Source organism: Diceros bicornis, chromosome 31 (genome assembly GCF_020826845.1).
Source record: "Diceros bicornis minor isolate mBicDic1 chromosome 31, mDicBic1.mat.cur, whole genome shotgun sequence".
Classification (NCBI taxonomy): domain Eukaryota; kingdom Metazoa; phylum Chordata; class Mammalia; order Perissodactyla; family Rhinocerotidae; genus Diceros; species Diceros bicornis.
This window is the reverse complement of record NC_080770.1, coordinates 9,509,780-9,532,098: the sequence shown is the minus strand read 5'-3', so window position 1 is coordinate 9,532,098 and position 22,319 is coordinate 9,509,780. Positions and strand designations below refer to the sequence as shown.

Genomic DNA, 22,319 nt, shown 5'->3' with positions numbered 1-22,319 from the left:
CAATGAAGAAATCAAAGGAGAAATCAAAAAATACCTGAAGACTGATGAAAATGAAAATAAAACACTAACTCTTATGGGTTGCAGCAAAAATGGTACTAATAAAGAAATGTATAGCAATACAGGCCTACCTCAACAAACAAGAAAAATCTCAAATAAGTCATCTTAAACTACACCTAACAGAACTAGACAAAGGAGAACACACACAGACCAAAGTCAAAAGGAAAGAAATAATAAAAATTAGAGCAGAAATAAAAGAAATCAAGACTAAAAAAAACAGTAGAAATGATGAATAAAACTAAAACTGGTTCTTTGAAATAGAGAATCTGATTAGACCAATCACAAGTAAAGAGGTTGAAAGAGTAATCAAAAAACTCCCAAAAAACAAAAGTCCAGGACCAGATGGCTTCTCTGGAGAGTTCTACCAAACATTCTAAGAGTTAATTCCTATCCATCTCAAACTATTCCAAAAAACTGAAGAAGATGTGATGGTTCCTAACTCATTTCATAAGGCCAACATTACCCTGATACCAAAACTAGAAAAAGACAACACAAGGAAGGAAAATTCCAAGCCAATATCACTGATGAATATATGTAAAAATCCTCAAGAAATATATTGACAAATCAAATACAGCAATAAATTAAAAGGATCATACACCATGATCAAATGGGATTTGTACTAGTGACTCAGGGATGGTTCAACCTGCACAAATCACTCAACGTGATACCTTACATTAACAAAATGAGGAATAAAAATCACATGATCATCTCAATAGATACAGAGAAAGCATTTGAAAGGGTCCAACAACCGTTTATGATAAAACAAAAAAACCTTTCAATAAAATAGGTATAGAAGGAAAGTACACTGGGGCCAGCCCCGTGGCGTAGCAGTTAAGTGTGCATGCTCTGCGGCGGGCGGCCCGGGTTCAGATCTCGGGCATACACCGACACACTGCTTGTCAGGTCATGCTGTGGTGGCGTCCCATATAAAGTGGAGGAAGATGGGCATAGATGTTAGCTCAGGGCCAGTCTTCCTCAGCAAAAAGAGGAGGATGGGCATGGATGTTAGCTCAGGGCTGATCTTCCTCACACACACACATACTAAATAAATAAATAAATAAATAAATAAATAAATAAATAAATAAATAAATAAATAAATAAATAAATAAAGGAAAGTACCTCAGCATAATGAAGGCCATAGCGGGCTGGCCCCGTGGCTTAGCGGTTAAGTGCGTGCACTCCGCTACTGGCAGTCCAGGTACGGACCTCAGGCGCGCACCCTCACACCACTTGACCGGCCATGCTGAGGCAGCTTCCCGTGTACAGCAACTAGAAGGATGTGCAACTACCACATACCACTATCTACTAGGGCTTTGGGGAGAAAAAAGAAAGAGGGGAATAAAAAGGTGGAGGATTGGCAATAGATGTTAACTCAGAGCTGGTCTCCTTCAGCAAAAAGAGGAGGATTGGCATGGATGTTAGCTCAGGGCTGATCTTCCTCACAAAAAAATAAATACATAAAAAATAAAGACCATTATGACAAACCCACAGCCAATACCATACTTAATGGTGAAAAACTGAAAACCATCCCTCTGAGAACAGGAACAAGACAAGGGTACCAACTCTCACCACTCCTATTCAACATAGTGTTGGAAGATTTGGCCAGAACAATTAGGCAAGAAAAAGAAATGAAAGGGATCCAAATTGGAAAGGAAGAAGTGAAACTCTTGCTGTTTGCAGATAACATGATTCTATACATAGAAAACCCTAAAGAATCCCCAGAAACCCACTATAAGTAATCAACATCTACAGCAAAGTTGCAGGGTATAAAATCAACATACAAAAGTCAGTTGCATTTCTAAACACTAATAACAAACCAACAGAAAGAGAAGTCAAGATTACAATTCCATTTACAATTACAACAAAAAGAATAAAATATCTAGGAATAAATTTAACCAAGGAGGTGAAAGACGTAAACACTGAAAACTATAAGACATTACTGATAGAAGAAGAAGACATGAAGAAATGGAAAGATATCCCATGCTCATGAATTGGAAGAATAAACAGAGTTAAAATGTCCATATTACCTAAAGCCATCTACAGATTCAATGCAACCCCAATCAGAATCCCAATGACATTCCTCATGGAAATAGAATAGAGCATCCCAAAATTTATACAGAACAACAAAAGACTCCAAATAGCCAAAGAAATCCTGAGAAAAAAGAATAAAGCTGGAGGCATCACAATGCCCCAACTTCAAAGTATACTACAACGCTATAGTAATCACAACAGCATGGTACTGGCACAAAAACATGCTCATAGATCAATGGAACAGAATTGAAAGCCCATAAATAAAAACACACATTTGCTGACAGCTAATTTTTGACAAAGGAGTCAAGAACATACAATGGAGAAATGAAAGTCTCTTCAATAAATGATGTTGGAAAAATGGGACAGTCACGTGCACAAAGATTAAAGTAGACCATTTTCCTACACGATACATAAAAATTAACTTGAGGGGCCGGCACCGTAGCATAGAGGTTAAGTGTGCGCACTCCACTGCTGGTGGCCCGGGTTCGGATCCTGGGTGTGCACCAACACACTGCTTGTCAGGCCGTGCTGTGGCAGCATCCCATATAAAGTGAAGGAAAATGGGCACAGATGTTAGCTCAGGGCCAGTATTCCTCAGCAAAAAGTGGAGGATTGGTGACAGATGTTAGCTCAGGGCTGATCTTCCTCGCAAAAAAACAAAAAAAATTAACTTGAAATGGATTAAAGACTTGAATGTAGGGCCTGAAACCATAAAACTCCTAGAAGAAAATATAGGTAACTCACTCTTTGACATCGGTCTTAGCAGCATATTTTCGAATACTATGTCTACTTGCACAAGGGAAAGAAAAGAAAAAATAAACAAATGGGACTATATCAGACTAAAAACTTCTGCAAGGCAAAGGAAACAATGAACAAAATGAAAAGACATCCCACCAACTGGGAGAAAATATTTGCAAGTCATATATCTGACAAGGCATTAATTTCCAAAATATTAACGAACTCATACAACTCAGCAACAAAAAAACAGATAACCAAATCCAAAAATTGGCAGAACATATGAACAGACATTTTTCCAAAGAAGATATACAGATGGCCAACAGGCACATGAAAAGATGTTCAAAATCACTAGTTATTAGGGAAATGCAAATCAAAACTACAATGAGTTATCACCTTACACCCATCAGAATGGCTATAATTAACAAGATAAAAAATAAGTGTTGGAGAGGAAGTGTAGAAAAGGGAACCATCATACACTGATGGTGGGAATAAAACTGGTGCAGCCACTATGGAAAACAGTATGCAGATTACTCAAAAAACTAAAAATAGAAATACCATATGATCCAGCTATCCCACTACTGGTATTTATCCAAAGAACATGAAATCAACATCTCAAAGAGATTTATGCACCCCCTATTTTCATTTCAGCATTATTCAAAATGGGCAAGATGTGGAAGCAACACAAGTGCTTATGAGTGGATGAATGGATAAAAAAGATGAGGTTTATATATACAATGGAATACTACTCAGCCATAAAAAGAGACAAAAAATATACAACACCATGGATGGGCCTAGAGGGTATTATGTTAAGCAAAATAAGCCAGACAGAGAAAGATGAACACCATAAGATTTCACACACATGTGGAAGATAAACAAACACATGGATCAAGAGAACAGATTAGTGGTTACCAGAGGGGAAGGGAGCGGAGGTGGGTGAAATGGTTAAAGGGGCATATACGTATGGTGAAGGATAAAAATTAAACTATTGGTGGTGAGCACAACGCAGTCTATACAGAAACTGATATATAACAATGTATCCCTGAAATTACACAATGTTATAAACCAATAGGACCTCAATAAAATAATCGACAAAAATAAAGAATAAATAAATAAGTGGTGTAAAAAAACTAGAATGAAAGAAAGAAAGAAGATGAGCATTTCAATAGATGCAGAAATAGCATTTAACAAAATCCAACATTTGTGCATGATCAAAACTCTTAACAAATTAGGTATAGAAAGAACATAACTCAGCATATCAAAAGCCACATGTGACAAGCCCACAGCTAACCTCATAGTCAATGATGAAAGGTTGAAAGCTTTTACTGTAAGATCTGGAACAAAGACAAGGGTACTCACTCTCACCACTTCTATTCAGTATAGTACTGGAAGTCCTAGCCATAGCAATAAGGAGAGAAAAAGTAACGAAAAATAACAGAATAGGAAAGGAAGAAGTAAAATTGTCTCTATTTGCAAATGACATGATTTCATATATAGAAAATCCTAAGGACTCCCCCCCAAAACTGTAGATCTAATCAACAAATTCAGTAAAGTTGTAGGATACAAAAATAACATGCAAAGTCAGTAATGGTTCTGGGGCTGGCCTGGTGGCATAGTGGTTAAGTTCATGTTCTCTGCTTTGGTGGCCTGGGGCTCGCAGGCTCGAATCCCAGGCATAGACCAATGCACTGCTCGTCAAGTCATGCTGTGGTGGCATCCCATATACAAAATGGAGGAAGATGGGCACAGATGTTAGCTCAGGGCCAATCTTCCTCGTTAAAAAGAGGAGGATTGGCAAAAGATCCTAGCTCAGGGCCAGTCTTCCTCACCAAAAAAATGAAGAAAATTCAGTAATGTTCCTATACACTAACAATGAATTATATGAGACATAAATAAAAGAAAATGATCCCATTTATAAAAGCATCAAAAGCAATAAAATTTTTAGGAATAAATTTAACCAAGGAGGTGAAAGATCACTACACTGAAACTTACAAAACATTGATGAAAGAAGTTGAAGAAGACATGCACAAAAAATAAAAAGGTATCCCATGTTCATGGATTAGAAAAATTAATATTGTGAAAATGTCCATGCTACCCAAAGCCATCTAGAGACTCAATGCAATCCCTATCAAGATTCCTATGGCATTTTTACAGAAGTGGCAAAAACCATCCTAAAATTTATATGGAACCATGAAAGACACCGAATAACCAAAGCAATCCTGAGAAAGCAGAACAAAGCAGGAATTATCACACTATCTGATTTCAAGCTATATTATAAAATTATGGTATCAAAACAATAGGATATGGTCAAAAAAAAACAGACACATAGGTAAGTGAAACAAAAACAAGAGCCCAGAAATAAACCAATGCCTATACAGTAAACTAATATTTTACAAAGGAGCCAAGAATTCTCAATGGAGAAAAGACAGTCTCTTCAAAATATGGTGCTCAGAAAATTGGATATTCACTTGTAAGAATGAAAGCAAACCCGTATCGTACACCACTTTATTTAATTCACAAAAATTAATTTTAAAAATGGATTAACGACATAAACACAAAATTTAACTTGCAATAGATTAAATACTTAAATGTAAGACCTGAAACCATAAAACTCCAATAGAAAACACAGGAACAAAGCTCCTTTACCTGAGTCTTGGGAATGATTTTTTGGATATGACTCCTAAAGCACAAGCAACAAAACAAAAATTAAAAAATGTGGCTACATCAAACAAAAAAGCATATGCACAGCAAAAAAAAAAAAAAAAGGTAAACAAAATGAAAAGACAACCTACAGAATAGGAAATATATTTGCAAATCATACATCTGATGAGGCGTAATATCCAAAATCTATAAAGACCTCATAGAACTCAATGGCGAAAACCAAATAATGCAATTAAAAATGGGCAAAAGACCTGAATAGTCATTTTTCCAATGAAAACATACAGGTGGCCAACAGGCCCATGAAAAGGTGCTCAACATCTCTAATCATTAGGGAAATATAAATCAAAACCACAAGGAGATATCATCTCACAGCTGTTACAATGACCATCACCAAAAAGACAAAAAATAACAATACTGGTGAAGACGTGGAGAAAAGGGAACAGTTATGCACTGGTAGTAGTGTTGTAAACTGGTACACCCACTATGGAAAACACTATGAAGTTCCTCAAAACATTAAAAATAGAACTACTATATGATCCAGCAATTCCACTTCTGGGTATTTATCTGAATGAAACAAAAACACTATGTTGACAAGATATCTGCACTCCCATGTTCATTGTAGCATTATTTAAAATAGCCAAGACATGAAAACAACATAAGTCCATCAATGGATGAAAGGAAAAAGAAGTTGTGAAATATGTATGTGTATATGTATAATTCAGCCATAAAATAGAAGGAAATCCTGTCATTTGTAACAACATAAATGCACCTTGAGGGCATTATGCTAAGTGAAATAAGTCAGACAGAGAAAAATACTGTATGCTCTCACTTAATGTGGAATCTAAACAAAAGACGAAAAGCAAATCCATAGAGAAAGAGATCAGATTTGTGGTTACCAGAGGCGGGGGTGGGAACTAGATGAAGGTAGCCAAGTACAAACTTCCAGATATAAGATAAATAAGTACAACACGATGACTATATGTAAAACTGTTGTATGATATATTTGAAAGCTGCTAAGAGAGTAGATCCTAAAAGTTCTAGAGTAAAAAAATATTTCTTTCTTTTTATTTTTGTATCTATATGAGATGATGGATGTTAACTAAATTTATTGTGGTAATCATTTCACAATATATGTAAGTCGGTTCTTTATGCTATATATCTTAAACCTATACAGCGCTGTATGTCAGTTATATCTCAATAAAACTGGAAAAAATACATATGCACCAAACATCAGAATACCTAAATATATTAACCAAATACTAACAGACATGAAGGGAGAAATAGACAACAACACAATAATAGCAGGGGACAGACATATACAGGACATTCCATCCAACAGCAGCAGAATATACACTCTTCTCGAGTGCACATGGAAAATTCTCCAGCACAGATCATATGTTAGGTCACAAAAAGTCTCTTAGAAAATTTAAGATTGAAGTCATACCAAGTATCTTTTCTAACCAAAATGGTATGAAACTAAAAATCAATAACAGAAGGAAACCTTTCACGTCACTTTAGCCTTAGCCTGCAGGGCCCTAGAGTCCCAAGAACAGAGCTATATCTACTGCGTTCTAGACACTATGCAGACTATCTACTACGCTAAATGCATCTGTTAGTACAAGGAATATTCATAACCCATTAAATTTTCCAGTACAGCAGCCTGTCTTATTTTGTTTCAGTTGGTGTGAAAGATCTACTGGTAACAGATTAGAGAAGAGGCTTTGTTATACTCAGTATCTATTTACAAACAGAGAGAGTTGCTTCTGAGATGATCTGTTGTTGATTATCTATTGATTCTTTAAGGTTTTAAGTGCAAGTTTCATTTGATAACACATTGCCTAAATTTCAAAATGCCTCTTCATTTTCACACTTATTTTTACAACAGGTTGTTCTTGTTCCCTAATCTAACGTGTACCTGTTTCTCAGATTTGGGAGAAGGTTAATGCTCAGATGGTGTTTGCTCCAGTATGCCCTTGCTGACACCTGTGTCACCTTTGCTCCCACCTTCCTCATTTACTGCTCACTACCTTCTTGGCTGGCCTTTCTGCCGTAACCATCTTGTCAAATAGCACTATGCTCAGCAAGTCAACACTTTTGATTTTGTACATTTTCCAAGCCTTGACTTGGATGTTGACATTCCACCTTTGTTTAAAGTCAAAATCCTGTTTGTGTTCTCTTTCAGTTGTCGAATGGACACCACGCCAATTCCAAGCCATAGGAACGACACTGGTAATCCCTGCAAATAGTATCGGACAGATGATATCAGGAGATGTGGTTTTTGCTATTCGAGACTGGCGCACCCTCCAGCTGCCAGTATTTGTCATCTTTCTGTCTTTAAGGTATGAGCTCTCTCTTAGTCTTAGAGGATCCTGGAATGAAAGATGTAGGAAATGACACCACATGAATCCTGTTTGGTCCTTGATCAACACTGGAGCATGTGATTTACTAATCTGTGCAATTCCAGAAGCTGAACAGACAGGGTGTCCAAATAACACCATGGACACTAAATTAAATTTGAATTTCAGATGAACAACACATATTTTTGTATAATAACAACCCAAATGTTATATGGCACCAAGTTACACGGAAAACTATTCATGATTTGTGTGAAATTTCTATTTATCTGAGGGTTCTGTATTGTTATGTGCTAACTGAATAAAATTTAAAATGTCCCATGAAATTCAAATTTTGGATAAATAACAAGTAACATTTTAGTATAAGTATGTCCCAAATATCGCATGGAACATAGTTATACTAAATAGTTATTCAGTGTTTATTTGAATACAAATTGAACCAGGCACACTGCAGTTTTGGCTTGTAAAAATGACACTTCTCTTGAATAAGAGGGGAGCCAATATGACTCCAAGTCTGTGTTCCCAGCAGACAAAGTGCGCTGCATTAAGGTGCCATCCTCATATTTTCCTAGTTATGGTACAAGAAGTAAATTTATATTTTCTGCTATAACCAATCAGTGTTGCTTATTAGATAGGAGGGGAAAGGCATCTGCAGGGGAGAAAAAATTTCCTTCTACTTTCTCAGATTCTGTGGATGGTCTAAGATTTAAACTGACATAAGACAGATAAACAGCAGAAACACATACAAACTTATTTACTACCTTTACATGTACACATGAGTCATCAAAAGGAAAATGAAGATCCAAAGAGGATATTAGGCCCAAAAGCTTGTATACATTTTTCCACACAAACAATAAATTGTGGGGATGTGATAAGACAAAGTGGATTGGGCTAGGAACAGTCATTTGTAGGACAGTGACTAAAAAATACATGGGGAAAGTAAGAGTTATTTTAGTAAGTTTGTTTATATAGGCCCATTTTAGTGTCAACACCAGGTCTCTGTTGATAAGAATGTTCTTCTCTTCCTGTCACAGGGAGGGTATCTTTCTCATGGAAAATATTGTGACCTAAATTTAGGTAGAAATGAGGAGGACAGAGAGTTCCTCCTGCATCTGTTGTTTCTCAAGTGCCTTCAGCTTTAAATAATGGAAATGTTAAAGCAGTATATTTTGGGTGGCATATTCCAAAGCCCTTCAGATCTCTGGACAAATGTTATGTGAAAAATTGGCGAGCGAGACTTAACTGTACCTCTGTTCTCTTCTTTGATCAGGTGGCTTGCAGAATCTCCTCAGTGGCTGATTATCACCAACAAACCTGAGGAGGGCTTAAAGGAACTTAGAAAGGCTGCACACAGAAATGGAAAGAAGGATGTGGGAGACACCCTAACTCTAGAGGTGAGGAGGATAGGAACTAGATATGGGATGTGGGGAAGGCATAACCTGACATTTTATTAGTCAGTATCCATAGAGGAATGGAAGATAAGATCTCTGGAGTGGTTATGGTTTTTCTGACCTCACTGTCCTGGTTCTCAATGAGTGTCACAATTTTGGGGGTTAACATTAGGAAAGAACATGCTGATTCTGAAAGTATTGGACACCTATTTTACTCAATTGAGGCAGAAAGCATTAATTATTAATAATTATAAAGATTCGAGAATCACTAAGAAAAAAGAGAAAAATCTCAAATAACACAATCAAGATGAAAGAGGAGAAAATCCAATAATACTATAGAAATACAAAAAATTACAAGAGAATATTATGAAGACATATGCATGAACAAATTGGATAATCTAGAAGAAATGGATAATTCTTAGAATTATACAACCTTCCACAAAAGAACCAAGAAGAAATAGAAAATCTGAATAGACTGATCACTAGTAAGGAGTTCGAAACAGTAATCAAAGGCCTTCCAGGAGGAAGTCAAGATGGCGGCGTAAGCAGACTCTGAACTCACCTCCTCCCATGGACACAGCCAATTTACAACAACTCGTGGAAAAATTACCCCTGAGACAGAACAGAAAACTGGATAAGAGGAATCCTGCAACAACGGACTATCCTAACTGAGGTAGAAGAGGCAGAAACTCCCTTCTGGAGAGAAAAAATGCCGCCTTCACAAGCCGCAGCACTTCACAGCCCCCCGGGAGCAGCCCACAGGTACAAAGCCCTCCCTGGAGGCGCCGGGCCCTGAGCCGGGGAGCGCCCCTGCTGTGGGCATTTTATGGACCCAGCACAATCGAGATGAGTGGCATAATATCTGACTTTGCCTGCTACTAAACCATTGGGGAGTACGCCAGGAAAAGCTGGTTCACAAAGACATTAAAACCGGCTCTTAAAGGGCCCACACGCAAACTCACCTGTTTCAGAAAGCAACCTAAAATCACCAGAAAGAAAGGTGCACAGTGCTTTGGTGAAAAGAGACTCACCTAATAGGCCCTGTGTGCATCTCGGTGAGAGGTGAGACCTCTCCAGCGATTGGGACATTGGCGGCGGCCATTGTTGTGGCCAGGTGTGGGTGTGCTGACACAGACAGTGTTGGAGTTCTCCCTGGGGCCTGATAGCCCAGGGTCTGCCCCACCCACTAGAGCACCGATTTAATCCAGCTCAGCCAGGGCAGGCAGCCCACCCTAGAGACTGGCCCCACCCAACAACAAGCCCTCAGGCAACTTGTGGGCCTGCAGAGATTGGTGACAGGATTCTCTGCAGCCTGGCAACTGAGCCGACTTCAGTGGGGCAAGGCGTGCACAAGGAGCAGGTGGCAAGTGGGGAGCGGTGGTGGAGTGTATGGGGCTCCGGCTGTGGAGAGACTGGGTCTGCTTCAGGAGGTCGGGGCATGTACATGGGGCAGGACTGTGTTGACTCTCTGTGTGGACCTGTGGGCGGCAGGGCTTGTCAGCTGCGGAAGACTTGTGCTTCTCAAGACCCACATAGGGGGTTTGCCCCACCTTCCAAAGCCTGAAACAATTGGGTGCTCCTGTACCTGAGGCCAGCCCCACCCAGCTGCAATCCTCAGAGAGCTGACAAGAGACCTAAAGGCAGGAGGCTTATAGCAATTGTAAGGCCCTGAGCCTAACAACTTGCCACACTGGGGGCCTAATCACTTAAAAGAAATAATGCAACACAAATGTGGTATTAGAACTTGCAGTCAACTGTGCTAGGGCTCCCCACACCTGATAAAGAGACTGAAGGGCCCACAAAAACTACAAGCAGCTGAGCATTACAACAGCTGCCCAGGAGCATAACTCGGCCTCCATGGGTGCATACAGGGGGAGCAAACAGGCCACAACAGAAGGACACACGTAGCCCACATAGGGGTCACCCCTGGAACACTGAGAACTGAGGGAAGCACACGGCAGGCCTCCTAAGCCATCACTTACATAAGGTTACCTATCCAAGAGCAGGAGACATAGCTAACCTACCTAATACGTAGTCACAAGCACAGGGAAAGAGGCAAAATGAGGAGGCAAAGGAATACATTCCAAGTAAGGGAACAGGACAAAACCCCAAAAAAGGAACTAAGTGAAACAGAAATGAGCAACCTACCCGACAGAGAGTTCAAACTAAGAGTGTTAAGGATGCTCACTGATCTGGGGAGAACAATAGATGAACTCAGTGAGAATGTCAACAAAGAAATGGAAGATATAAAAAAGAACCAATCAGAAATGAAGAATACAATGCTGGAAATGAAAAATTCACTAGAGGGACTCAAAAGCATAGTAGAGGATACAGAAGAATGGATCTGTGAGCTGGACGAAAGACTAGAAGAAATAACCCAAGCTGAACAGGTAAAAGTGAAAAGAATTAAAAAGAGTGAGGACAGTCTAAGGACCTCTGGGACAACACCAAGCGCACTAACATCTGTGTTATAGGTGTCCCGGAAGGAGAAGAGCGAGACAAAGGGGCAGAGAATGTATTTCAAGAAATAATAGATGAAAACTTCCCTAACCTAAGGAAGGAAACAGACATCCAGGTACAGGAATCACAGAGAGCCCCAAACAAGATAAACCCAAAGAGGCCCACACCAAGACACATCATAATCAAAATGTCCAGAATTAAAGATAAAGAGAGAATCCTAAAAGCTACAAGAGAAAGTCAAGTTACATACAAAGGAAACCCCATAAGGCTATCAGCTGACTTCTCAGCAGAAACCTTACAGGCTAGAAGAGAATGGAATTATATATTTAAAGTGCTAAAAGGAAAAAACTTACAACCAAGAATACTCTACCCAGCAAGGTTATCATTCAAAATGGAAGGAGAGATCAAAAATTTCCCAGACAAGCAAAAATTAAAGGAGTTTGTCACAAAGAAACCAGTGCTACAAGAAATGTTGAAGGGACTGATTTAAGGAGAAAAGAGAAGACCACAAATAGGAAAAATTATCTATTTCCATGATAAGAGGGTAATGGATACAAATGCACAAAAAAGAGGTTAGATATGATATCAAAAACAAAATGAGGGAGGAGGGGAGTTAAAGAGTAGAACTTTCACACAGAGGTCAAACTAAAGAGACCATCAATTCTGTATAGAAGCAGAAAGGAACAGAGAAGGACCACTAAAACACTGAGAAAAAAAAAGTTAAAAAATGGCAGTAAGTACACACTTATCAATAGCTACTTTAAATGTCAATGGACTAAATGCTACAATTTAAAAGCATAGGGTGGCTGATTGGATAACAAAACAAGACCCATATATATGCTGCATACAAGAGACACACTTCAGACCTAAAGGCACTCACAAACTGAAAGTGAAGGGATGGAAAAAGATACTCCATGCAAATGGCAATGAAAAGAAAGCTGGGGTAGCAGTACTCATATCAGACAAAATAGACTTTAAAACAAAAACTGTAAAAAGAGACAAAGAAGAGCATTACATAATGATGAAGGGAACAATCCAATAAGAAGATATAAAACTTGTAACTACCTGCGCACCCAATGTAGGTGCACCTAAATATATAAAGCAATTATTAAGAGACATAGAAACAGAAATAGACAGTAACACAATAATAGTAGGGGACTTGATCACTCCACTTACACCAACGGATAGATCATCCAAACAGAAGATTAATAAGGAAACATTGGCTTTAAATCACACACTAGAAGAGATGGACCTAGTAGATATATACAGAGCATTCCATCCAAAAACCGAAGAATACACGTTCTTTTCAAATGTACATGGAACATTCTCCAGGGTTGATCACATATTAGGCCACAAAAGAAGTCTCCATAAATTTAAGAAGATTGAAATAATACCAAGCATCTTTTCTGAACACAACAGTATGAAACTAAAAATCAACTATAGGAAGGAAATCAGAAAAGCCACAAATATGTGGAGATTAAACAAAATGCTACTGAACAACGACTGGGTCAAGGAAGAAATCAAAGAAGAAATCAAAAAATACCTGGAGACAAATGAAAATGAAAATACAACATGCCAGAATTTATGGGATACAGCAAAAGCGGTTCTATGAGGGAGGTTTATAGCAATACAGGCCTATCTCAACAAATAAGAAAAATCTCAAATAAACAATCTAACAATGCACCTAAAGGAACTGTAAAAAGAAGAACGAGCCAAGCCCAAAATCAGTAGAAGAAGGAAAATAATAAAAATCAGAGCAGAAATATATGAAATAGAGACCAAAAAAGCAATAGAAAAAATTAATAAACCCAAGAGCTGGTTCTTTGAAACGATAAACAAAATTGATGAACCTTTAGCTAGACTCACCAAGAAAAAAAGAGAGAAGGCACAAATAAGTAAAATCAGAAATGAAAGAGGAGAAATTACAACAGCCACCTCAGAAATACAAAAGATTATAAGAGAATAATATGAAAAGCTATATACCAACCAATTCGACAATCTGGAAGAAATGGATAAATTCTTAGAATCATACAACCTTCCAAAACTGAATCAAGAAGAAGTAGAGATTTTGAATAGACCAATCACCAGTAAGGAGATCGAAACAGTAATCACAAACCTCCCCAAAAATAAAAGTCCAGGACCAGACGGCTTCACTGATGAATTCTACCAAGCATTCAAAGAAGACTTAATACCTATCCTTCTTAAACTCTTCCAAGAAATTGAGGAGGGGGGGAAGCTCCCTAACTCATTCTACGAAGCTGACATTACCCTGATACCAAAACCAGACAAGGACAACAAAAAAAACAAAACTACAGGCCAATATCACTGATGAACATCGATGCAAAAATCCTCAACAAAATACTAGCAAATTGCATACAACAATACGTTAAAAAGATTATACACCATGATCAAGTGGGATTTGTTCCAGGTATGCAGGGATGGTTTAACATTCGCAAATCAATCAACGTGATACACCACGTTAATAAAATGAAGAATAAAAATCACATGATCATCTCAATAGATGCAGAGAAAGCATTTGACAAGATACAGCATCCATTTATGATAAAAACTCTCAATAAAATGGGTATAGAAGGAAAGTACCTCAACATAATAAAGATCATATATGACAAACCCACAGCTAATATCATCCTCAATGGTGAAAAACTGAAAGCTATCCCTCTAAGAACAGGAACCAGACAAGGATGCCCACTGTCACCACTGCTATTTAACATAGTACTGGAAGTCCTAGCCAGAGCAATCAGGCAAGAGAAAGAAATAAAAGGGATCCAAATTGGAAAGGAAGAAGTGAAACTCTCACTATTTGCAGATGACATGATTTTATATATAGAAAACCCTAAGGAATCCAGCAGAAAACTTTTAGAAGTAATAAATGAATATGGTAAAGTTGCAGGATACAAAATCAACATACAAAAATCAGTTGCATTTCTATACACTAACAACGAAGTAGCAGAAAGAGAAATTAAGAATACCATCCCATTTACAATTGCAACAAAAAGAATAAAATACCTAGGAATAAACTTAACCAAAGAGGTGTAAGAGCTGTACACGGAAAACTATAAAACATTGTTGAAAGAAATTGAAGAAGACACAAAGAAATGGAAAGATATTCCATGCTCTTGGATTGGAAGAATTAACATAGTTAAGATGTCCATACTTCCTAAAGCCATCTATAGATTCAATGCAATCCCTATCAAAGTTCCAACAACATTTTTCACAGAAATAGAACAAAGAATCCTAAAATTTATATGGAACAACAAAAGACCCCGAATAGCTAAAGGAATCCTGAGAAAAAAGAACAAAGCTGGAGGTATCACACTCCCTGATTTCAAAATATACTACAAAGCTATAGTAACCCAAACCACGTGGTACTGGCACAAAACAGACACACAGATCAATGGAATAGAATCAAAAGCCCAGAAATAAACCCACACATCTATGGACAGCTAATCTTTGACAAAGGAGCCAAGAACATACAATGGAGAAAAGAAAGTCTCTTCAACAAATGGTGTTGGGAAAACTGGACAGCCACATGCAAAAAAATGAAAGTAGACCCTTACTTTACACCATACACAAAAATTAACTCCAAATGGATTAAAGACTTGAATGTAAGACCTGAAACTATGAAACTTCTAGAAGAAAACATAGGCAGTACACTCTTTGACATTGGTCTTAGCAACATATTTTCAAGAACCATGTCTGACCGGGCAAGAGAAACAATAGAAAAAATAAACAAATGGGACTACATCAAACTAAGAAGCTCTGCACAGCAAAGGAAACCATCAACAAAACAAAAAGACAACCTAACAATTGGGAGAAGATATTTGCAAACCATACATCTGATAATGTTAATCTCCAAAATATATAAAGAACTGATGCATCTCAACAACAAAAAAACTACCAACCCAATTAAAAAATGGGCAAAAGACCTGAACAGACATTTCTCCAAAGAAGATATACAGGTGGCCAACAGACACACGAAAAGATGTTCAAAATCATTAACTATCAGGGAAATGCAAATCAAAACTACAATGAGGTATAACCTCATGCCCATCAGAATGGCTATAATTAACAAGACAGGAAACAACATGTGTTGGAGAGGATGTGGAGAGAAGGGAACTCTCATACACTGCTGGTGGGAGTGCAAACTGGTGCAGCCACTATGGAAAACAGTGTGGAGATTCCTCAAAAAATCAAGGATAGAACTACCATATGATCCAGCTATTCCACTGCTGGGTATTTATCCAAAGAACTTGAAAACACCAATGCATAAAGATACATGCACCCCTGTGTTCAGTGCAGTGTTATTCACAATAGCCAAGACTTGGAAGCAACCTAAGTGCCCATCAAGGGACGAATGGATAAAGAAGATGTGGTATATATACACAATGGAATACTACTCAGCCATAAGAAACGATGAAATCCAGCCATTTGTGACAACATGGATGGACATTGAGGGTATTATGCAAAGTGAAATAAGTCAGAGGGAGAAGGTCAAATACCATATGATTTCCTTCATTAAGTAGTAGATAATAACAACAATAAACAAACACATAGAGACAGAGATTGGATTGGTGGTTACCAGAGGGGAAGGGGGGAGGTAAGAGGGCAAAAGGGATAATTCGGCTCATGTGTGTGGTGATGGATTGTAATTAGTATTTGGGTGGTGAACATGATGAATCTATGCAGAAATAGAAGTATAATGATGTACACCTGAAATTTATACAATGTTATAAACCAATGTTACTGCAATAAACAAAAAATTAAAAAAAAAAAGATGAATGTCTTTTATTACGAAAATTGCTGTTACATTACAGCCAACATTCCGAAACAGTATTTTAGTAAACACTTGTCTTGATTATTAAAAAAAAAAAAAAAAAAAAAAGGCCTTCCAAAGAGCCAGCCTTGACAGCCTAGTTGTTAATGTTCAGTGCACTCCACTTTGACAGCCCGTGTTTGGTTCCCAGGCATGGAACCAAACCACTCATCAGTCAGTAGCCATGCTGTGACAACAGCTCACGTAGAAGAACTAGAAGGACTTACAACTAGAATATACAACTGTGTACTGGCACTTTGAGAAGGAAAAAACAAAGAGGAAGATTGGCAACAGATGTTAGCTCAGGGCAAAACTTTCCCAAACAAAAGTCGAGGATCTTACGGCTTCCCCAGTGAATTCTACTAAACATTCAAAGAAGATTTAATACCTATTCTTCTCAAACTCTTCCAAAAACTTGAAGAGAAAGAAACATGTTCTAACTCATTCTATGAGGCCAATATTACCCTGATACAAAAACAAGACAAGGATAATGCCAAAAAAGAAAATTATAGGCTAATACCACTGATGAACATAGATGCAAAAATTGTCAACAAAATATTAGCAAATTAAATACGACAATACATTAAAGGGGTCTTACACCATAATCAAGTGGGATTATTTCCAAGGATGCAAGGATAGCTCAACACCTGCAAATAAAGCAACGTGATCCACCACATTAATAAAATGAAGACTAAAAGTTACACGATCATCTCAATAGATGCAGAGAAAGTATTCAACAATATACAGCATCCATTTATGATAAAAACTCTGAATAAGATGAGTATAAAAGGAAAGTATCTTAACATAATAAAGACCGTATATGACAAACCCAATAGCCAACATCATACTCAATGGTAAAAACCTGAAAGCTATTCCTCTGAGAACAGGAATAGGACAAGGAAGTCCACTTTCACCACTCTTGTTCAACATAATACTGGAAGTTTTAGCCACAGCAATTAGTCAAGAAAAAGAAATACAAGGGATATAAATTGGAAAGGAAGAAGTAAAATTGCCACTATTTACAGATAACATGATTATATAAATAGAAAACCCTAAAGAATCCACACAAAAAAATTAGGAATAATAAACGAAGACAGTAAAGTTGTAGGGTACAAAATCAACATACAAAAATCAGTTGTATTTCTATACACTAACAAGGAAATAGCAGAAGAGAAATCAAGAATACAATACCATTTACAACTGCAACCAAAAGAATAAAATACATAGGAAAAAAGTTAACCAAAGAGGTGAAAGATCCATACACTAAAATCTGTAAAATATTGTTGGAAGGAAATGAAGAAGACATGAAGAAATGGAAAGATATTCCATGCTCACAGATTGGAAGAATTAACGTAGTTAAAATGTCCATACTTCCTAAAGCAATCTACAGATTCAATGTAATCTATATCAAAGTCCTAACAACATTTTTCATGGAAAGAGAAAAAGATCCTAAAATTCACATGGAAGAACAGAAGACCCTGAATAACCAAGGCAATTCAGAGAAGAAAGGACAAAGCTGGAGGCATCGCACCCTGATTTCAAAATATACTACAAAGCCATAGTAATTAATAGAGCATGGTACTGGCAAAAAAACACACACACGGATTAATGGAACAGAACTGAGAGCCCAGAAATAAACCCGCTAATCTATGGACAGCAAATTTTCAACCAAGAAGCCAAAAACATACAGTGGAGAAAGGAAAGTCTCTTCAATAAATGGTGCTGGGAAAACTGGACAGCCATATGCAAAAGAATGAAAGTGCACCATTATCTTATATCATACAAAAAATTTAACTCAAAATCAACTAAAGGCTTGAATATAAGACCTGAAACCATAAAACTCCTAGAAGAGAAGAGGCAGTATATTCTTTGACATTGGTCTTAGCAGTGTATTTTGAATATCATGTCTCTTAAGGCAAGGTAGAAAAACAAAAAGTAAATAAATGGGACTACATCAAACTAAAAAGTATCTGCACAGCCTAGGAAACCAACAACAACAAAAAAAGATAATCTAACAAATGGGAGAAGATTTTTGCAAAGCATGTATCTGATAAGGAGTTAATATCCAAAATATACAAAGATCTCATACAACTCAACAACGAGAACTAAAAACATGATTAAAAAATGGACAGAGGACAGGGCTGGCCTGGTGGCACGGCGGTTAAGTGCACGTGCTCTGCCTTGGTGGCCCGGGATTCTCAGGTTCAGATCCTGGGTGCAGACCAACAAACCACTTGTCAAGCCATGCTGTGGCGGTGTCCCATATAAAGTAGAGGAAATTGGGCACGAATGTTAGCCCAGGGCCAACTTTCTTCAGCAAAAAATGAGGAAGATTGGCATCAGATGTTAGCTCAGCGTTGATCTTCCTCACAAAAAAAAAAAAATGGGCAAAGGATCTGAACAGAGGTTTTTTCAAATAAGATATACAGATGGCCAACAGGCACACGAAAAGATGTTCAATATCACCGATTATTAGAGAAATGCAAATCAAAATCACAATGATATATCACCTCATGCCCATCAGAAGGGCTATTATTAACAAGACAAGAAATAACGTGTCAGGGGGGATGTGGAGAAAAGGAAACCCTCATACACTGCTGGTGGGAAGGTAAACTGGTAAAGCCACTATGGAAAACAGCATGGAGATTTCTCAAATAATTAGGAATAGAACTACCATATGATCCAGCTATTCCACTTCTGGGTGTTTATCTAAAGATTATGAAAACACTAATTTGAAAAGACATATGTTTTCAAATTGTGAAATTTGAAATTTCTTGTTTGTACACTACAGCATTATTCACATTAACTAACACTTGCAAGCAACCTAATGGTTGTTTGAATGGATAAAGCAGATGTGATATACATATATGTATACAAATATACATATATATAAATATACACATATATATGGAATGTAATACTACTTAGCCATAAAAAAGATGAAATCTTGCTATTTGTGACAACATCAATGGACCTTAAGGGCATTATGCTAAGTGAAATAAGTCAGAGAAAGCCAAATACCATATGATTTCACTCATCTGTGGAAGGTAAAACAACAACAACAAACACATAGTTGCAGAGAATAGATTGGTGGTTACCAGAGGGGAAGAGGGATGAGGGGGAAGGAGAAAGGAGTAAAAGGCACACAGGAGCATCATGGCGGAGTGAGCATTCCCGTGAACTCTTCTCCCAATAAGATACAAAAAAAGGAATAGTCACAACCAACAACGGAATCCCAGACAGTGAAAAGCTAGATCGGAAAGATCCACACTGCCACACATCTGAGAGTGGAACATGCTGGGCCCCCGGAGGAAGTGGGGAGAAGTAAGGAGAACTCCTCTCCCCCACCCCCATCAGATCAGCGATCCTGGTCCCCACGGCTCCCAGAGAGGGGGAAGAGGCGGCCCTCTGCGGGGAAATCGTAGTTCTTCAGGCTCTCTCAGCCAGTGGGAAAATCCCACACAGAGGACTCAGAAGAGCCACAGGGCTACCATCAACATCTGAGCACCCCAGAGAGTGGATAACGAGGGGTGAACGAGAAGCCCCCCAGGCCAGGGACCCAGAGGGCAAAAGAGAAAGCCCCCCCCACCCCCACCCCCCGCAAACCAGACCCTGCAGCTCAGCCGACCAGACCAGACCAAGGAATCCACGGCAGACCAGACCAAATGATCTGACCTGTGGATCGCAGTGGAAAACCTGCAGCAGAGTGCAGGGGGCTTAGATTACACAGTCCTTTACCACCACACAGTGGCGGTGGGTGGAAATTGCAACCAGAGATTTCCAGGACGAGGAAAAACAAAGCCAACACAGGAACCACAATGCAAAGATACAAGAAATCACCAGTCCAGAAGGACAATGACAAGCACCCAGAAACTAACCCTGAAGACACAGAAATCCATAATCTAAATGACAGAGATTTCAAAATAGCTATCATAAAAACACTCAACAAAATATGAGACAACACAGACAAACAATTCAATGAGATTAGGAGTTTCTTCACAAAAGAGATTGAAATCATAAAGAAAAACCAATCAGTGCTGATGGAGATGAAGAACACAATGGAGGAGATAAAGGAGAATCTGGAATCTTTAAAGAACAGAGCTGACAATATGGAGGAAAGAATTAGTATTTTAGAGGATAGGAATACAGACATGTGCCAGATGGAAGAGGAGAGAGAACTAAGACTAAAAAGAAATGAAGAAAGTCTCCGAGAAATATCTGACTCTATTAGGAAATGTAACATAAGAATTATAGGTATCCCTGAGGGAGAAGAGAGGGAAAGAGGAACAGAGAGCCTATTCAAGGAAATAATAGCTGAGAATTTCCCAAATCTGGGGAAGGAACAGGAAATACCAGTAAGCGAATCCAACAGGTCACCTAAATTTGTCAACAGGCAAAGGCCCTCTCCACAACACCTAGTGGTAAGGCTGGCCAGAGTCAACGACAAAGAAACAATATTAAGGGCAGCTAGACAAAAACAAAAAATAACGTACAAAGGAACTCCCATCAGGCTCTCAGCAGATTTCTCAACAGAAACTTTACAGGCTAGGAGAGACTGGAATGATATATTCAAAATACTGAAAGACAAAAACTTTCAGCCAAGAATACTCTATCCAGCAAAAATATCCTTCAAATATGATGGAGAAATAGTAACTCGCTCAGATAAACAAAAGCTAAGGGAGTTCATGGCCACGAGACCCCCACTACAAGAAATACTCAAGAAGGCCCTCAGGCCTGAAAAAAAAGAAGAGAAACGGAATACAAAGCTTGGAGCGAGGAGAAAAATAGGTAGATAAACTCAGAAAAATAGTAGATCTTTACCAGAATAGGTTAGCAACCACTTAAATACCAAAATCAAAGATCAAAGGAAAGAATTCACCAAAAATAAAATTAACCTCATCACTGTAAACACACAGCCACAACACAAGATAGACTAGGGTATAAGAAGAACGACTTAGAAGGGGAAGAGGAAAGTGATTGAATTGACTTAGTATAAGGAAATAGGAGGCCATCAGATAATGGACTATCTCATACACAAGATTTTTTAAATAAACCTCAAGGTAACCACTAAACAAATAGTCAAAACAAAACCACATATGATAAACGAAGAGAAAATTAGAAGAGTCATAAGACAGAACAACCAAACTGAATTGGCAGTCTGAAACAAATGCGACAAGAAACAAAGGAAACACAAAAGAACCAGAAAATAAGTGACAAAACAACAACATTAAGCCCTCATATATCAATAATTACCCTAAATGTAAATGGATTGAACTCTCCAATCAAAAGATACAGAGTGGCAGGATGAATTAAAAAGCAAGACCCAACAATATGCTGCCTCCAGGAAACACATCTCAGCACTAAAGACAAGCACAGGCTCAGAGTGAAAGAATGGAAGACAATACTCCAAGCTAATGGCAAACAAAAGAAAACAGGTGTTGCCATACTCATATCAGACAAAGTAGACTTCAAGATAAAACAGGTTAAGAAAGACAAAGAAGGGAAATATATAATGATAAAAGGGACACTCCACCAAGAAGACATATCACTTATAAATATATATGCACCCAACATAGGAGCACCAATGTACATAAAGCAACTGTTAACAAACCTAAAAGGAGACATTAACAACAACACAATAATAGTAGGGGATCTTAATACCCCACTTACATCAATGCATAGATCATCCAGACAAAAAGTCAATAAAGAAATAGTAGACTTAAATGAAAAACTGGACAAGGTGGACCTACTAGACATATACAGAGCACTCCATCCAAAAACAGCTGACTACACATT

The 22,319-nt window shown here is 38.0% G+C and overlaps 1 pseudogene; it reads left to right on the top strand.

The window, feature by feature from the left end:
* LOC131394916 (organic anion transporter 7-like) overlaps positions 1-22,319 on the top strand; it is a 40,409-nt pseudogene that overhangs the window by 5,691 nt on the left and 12,399 nt on the right.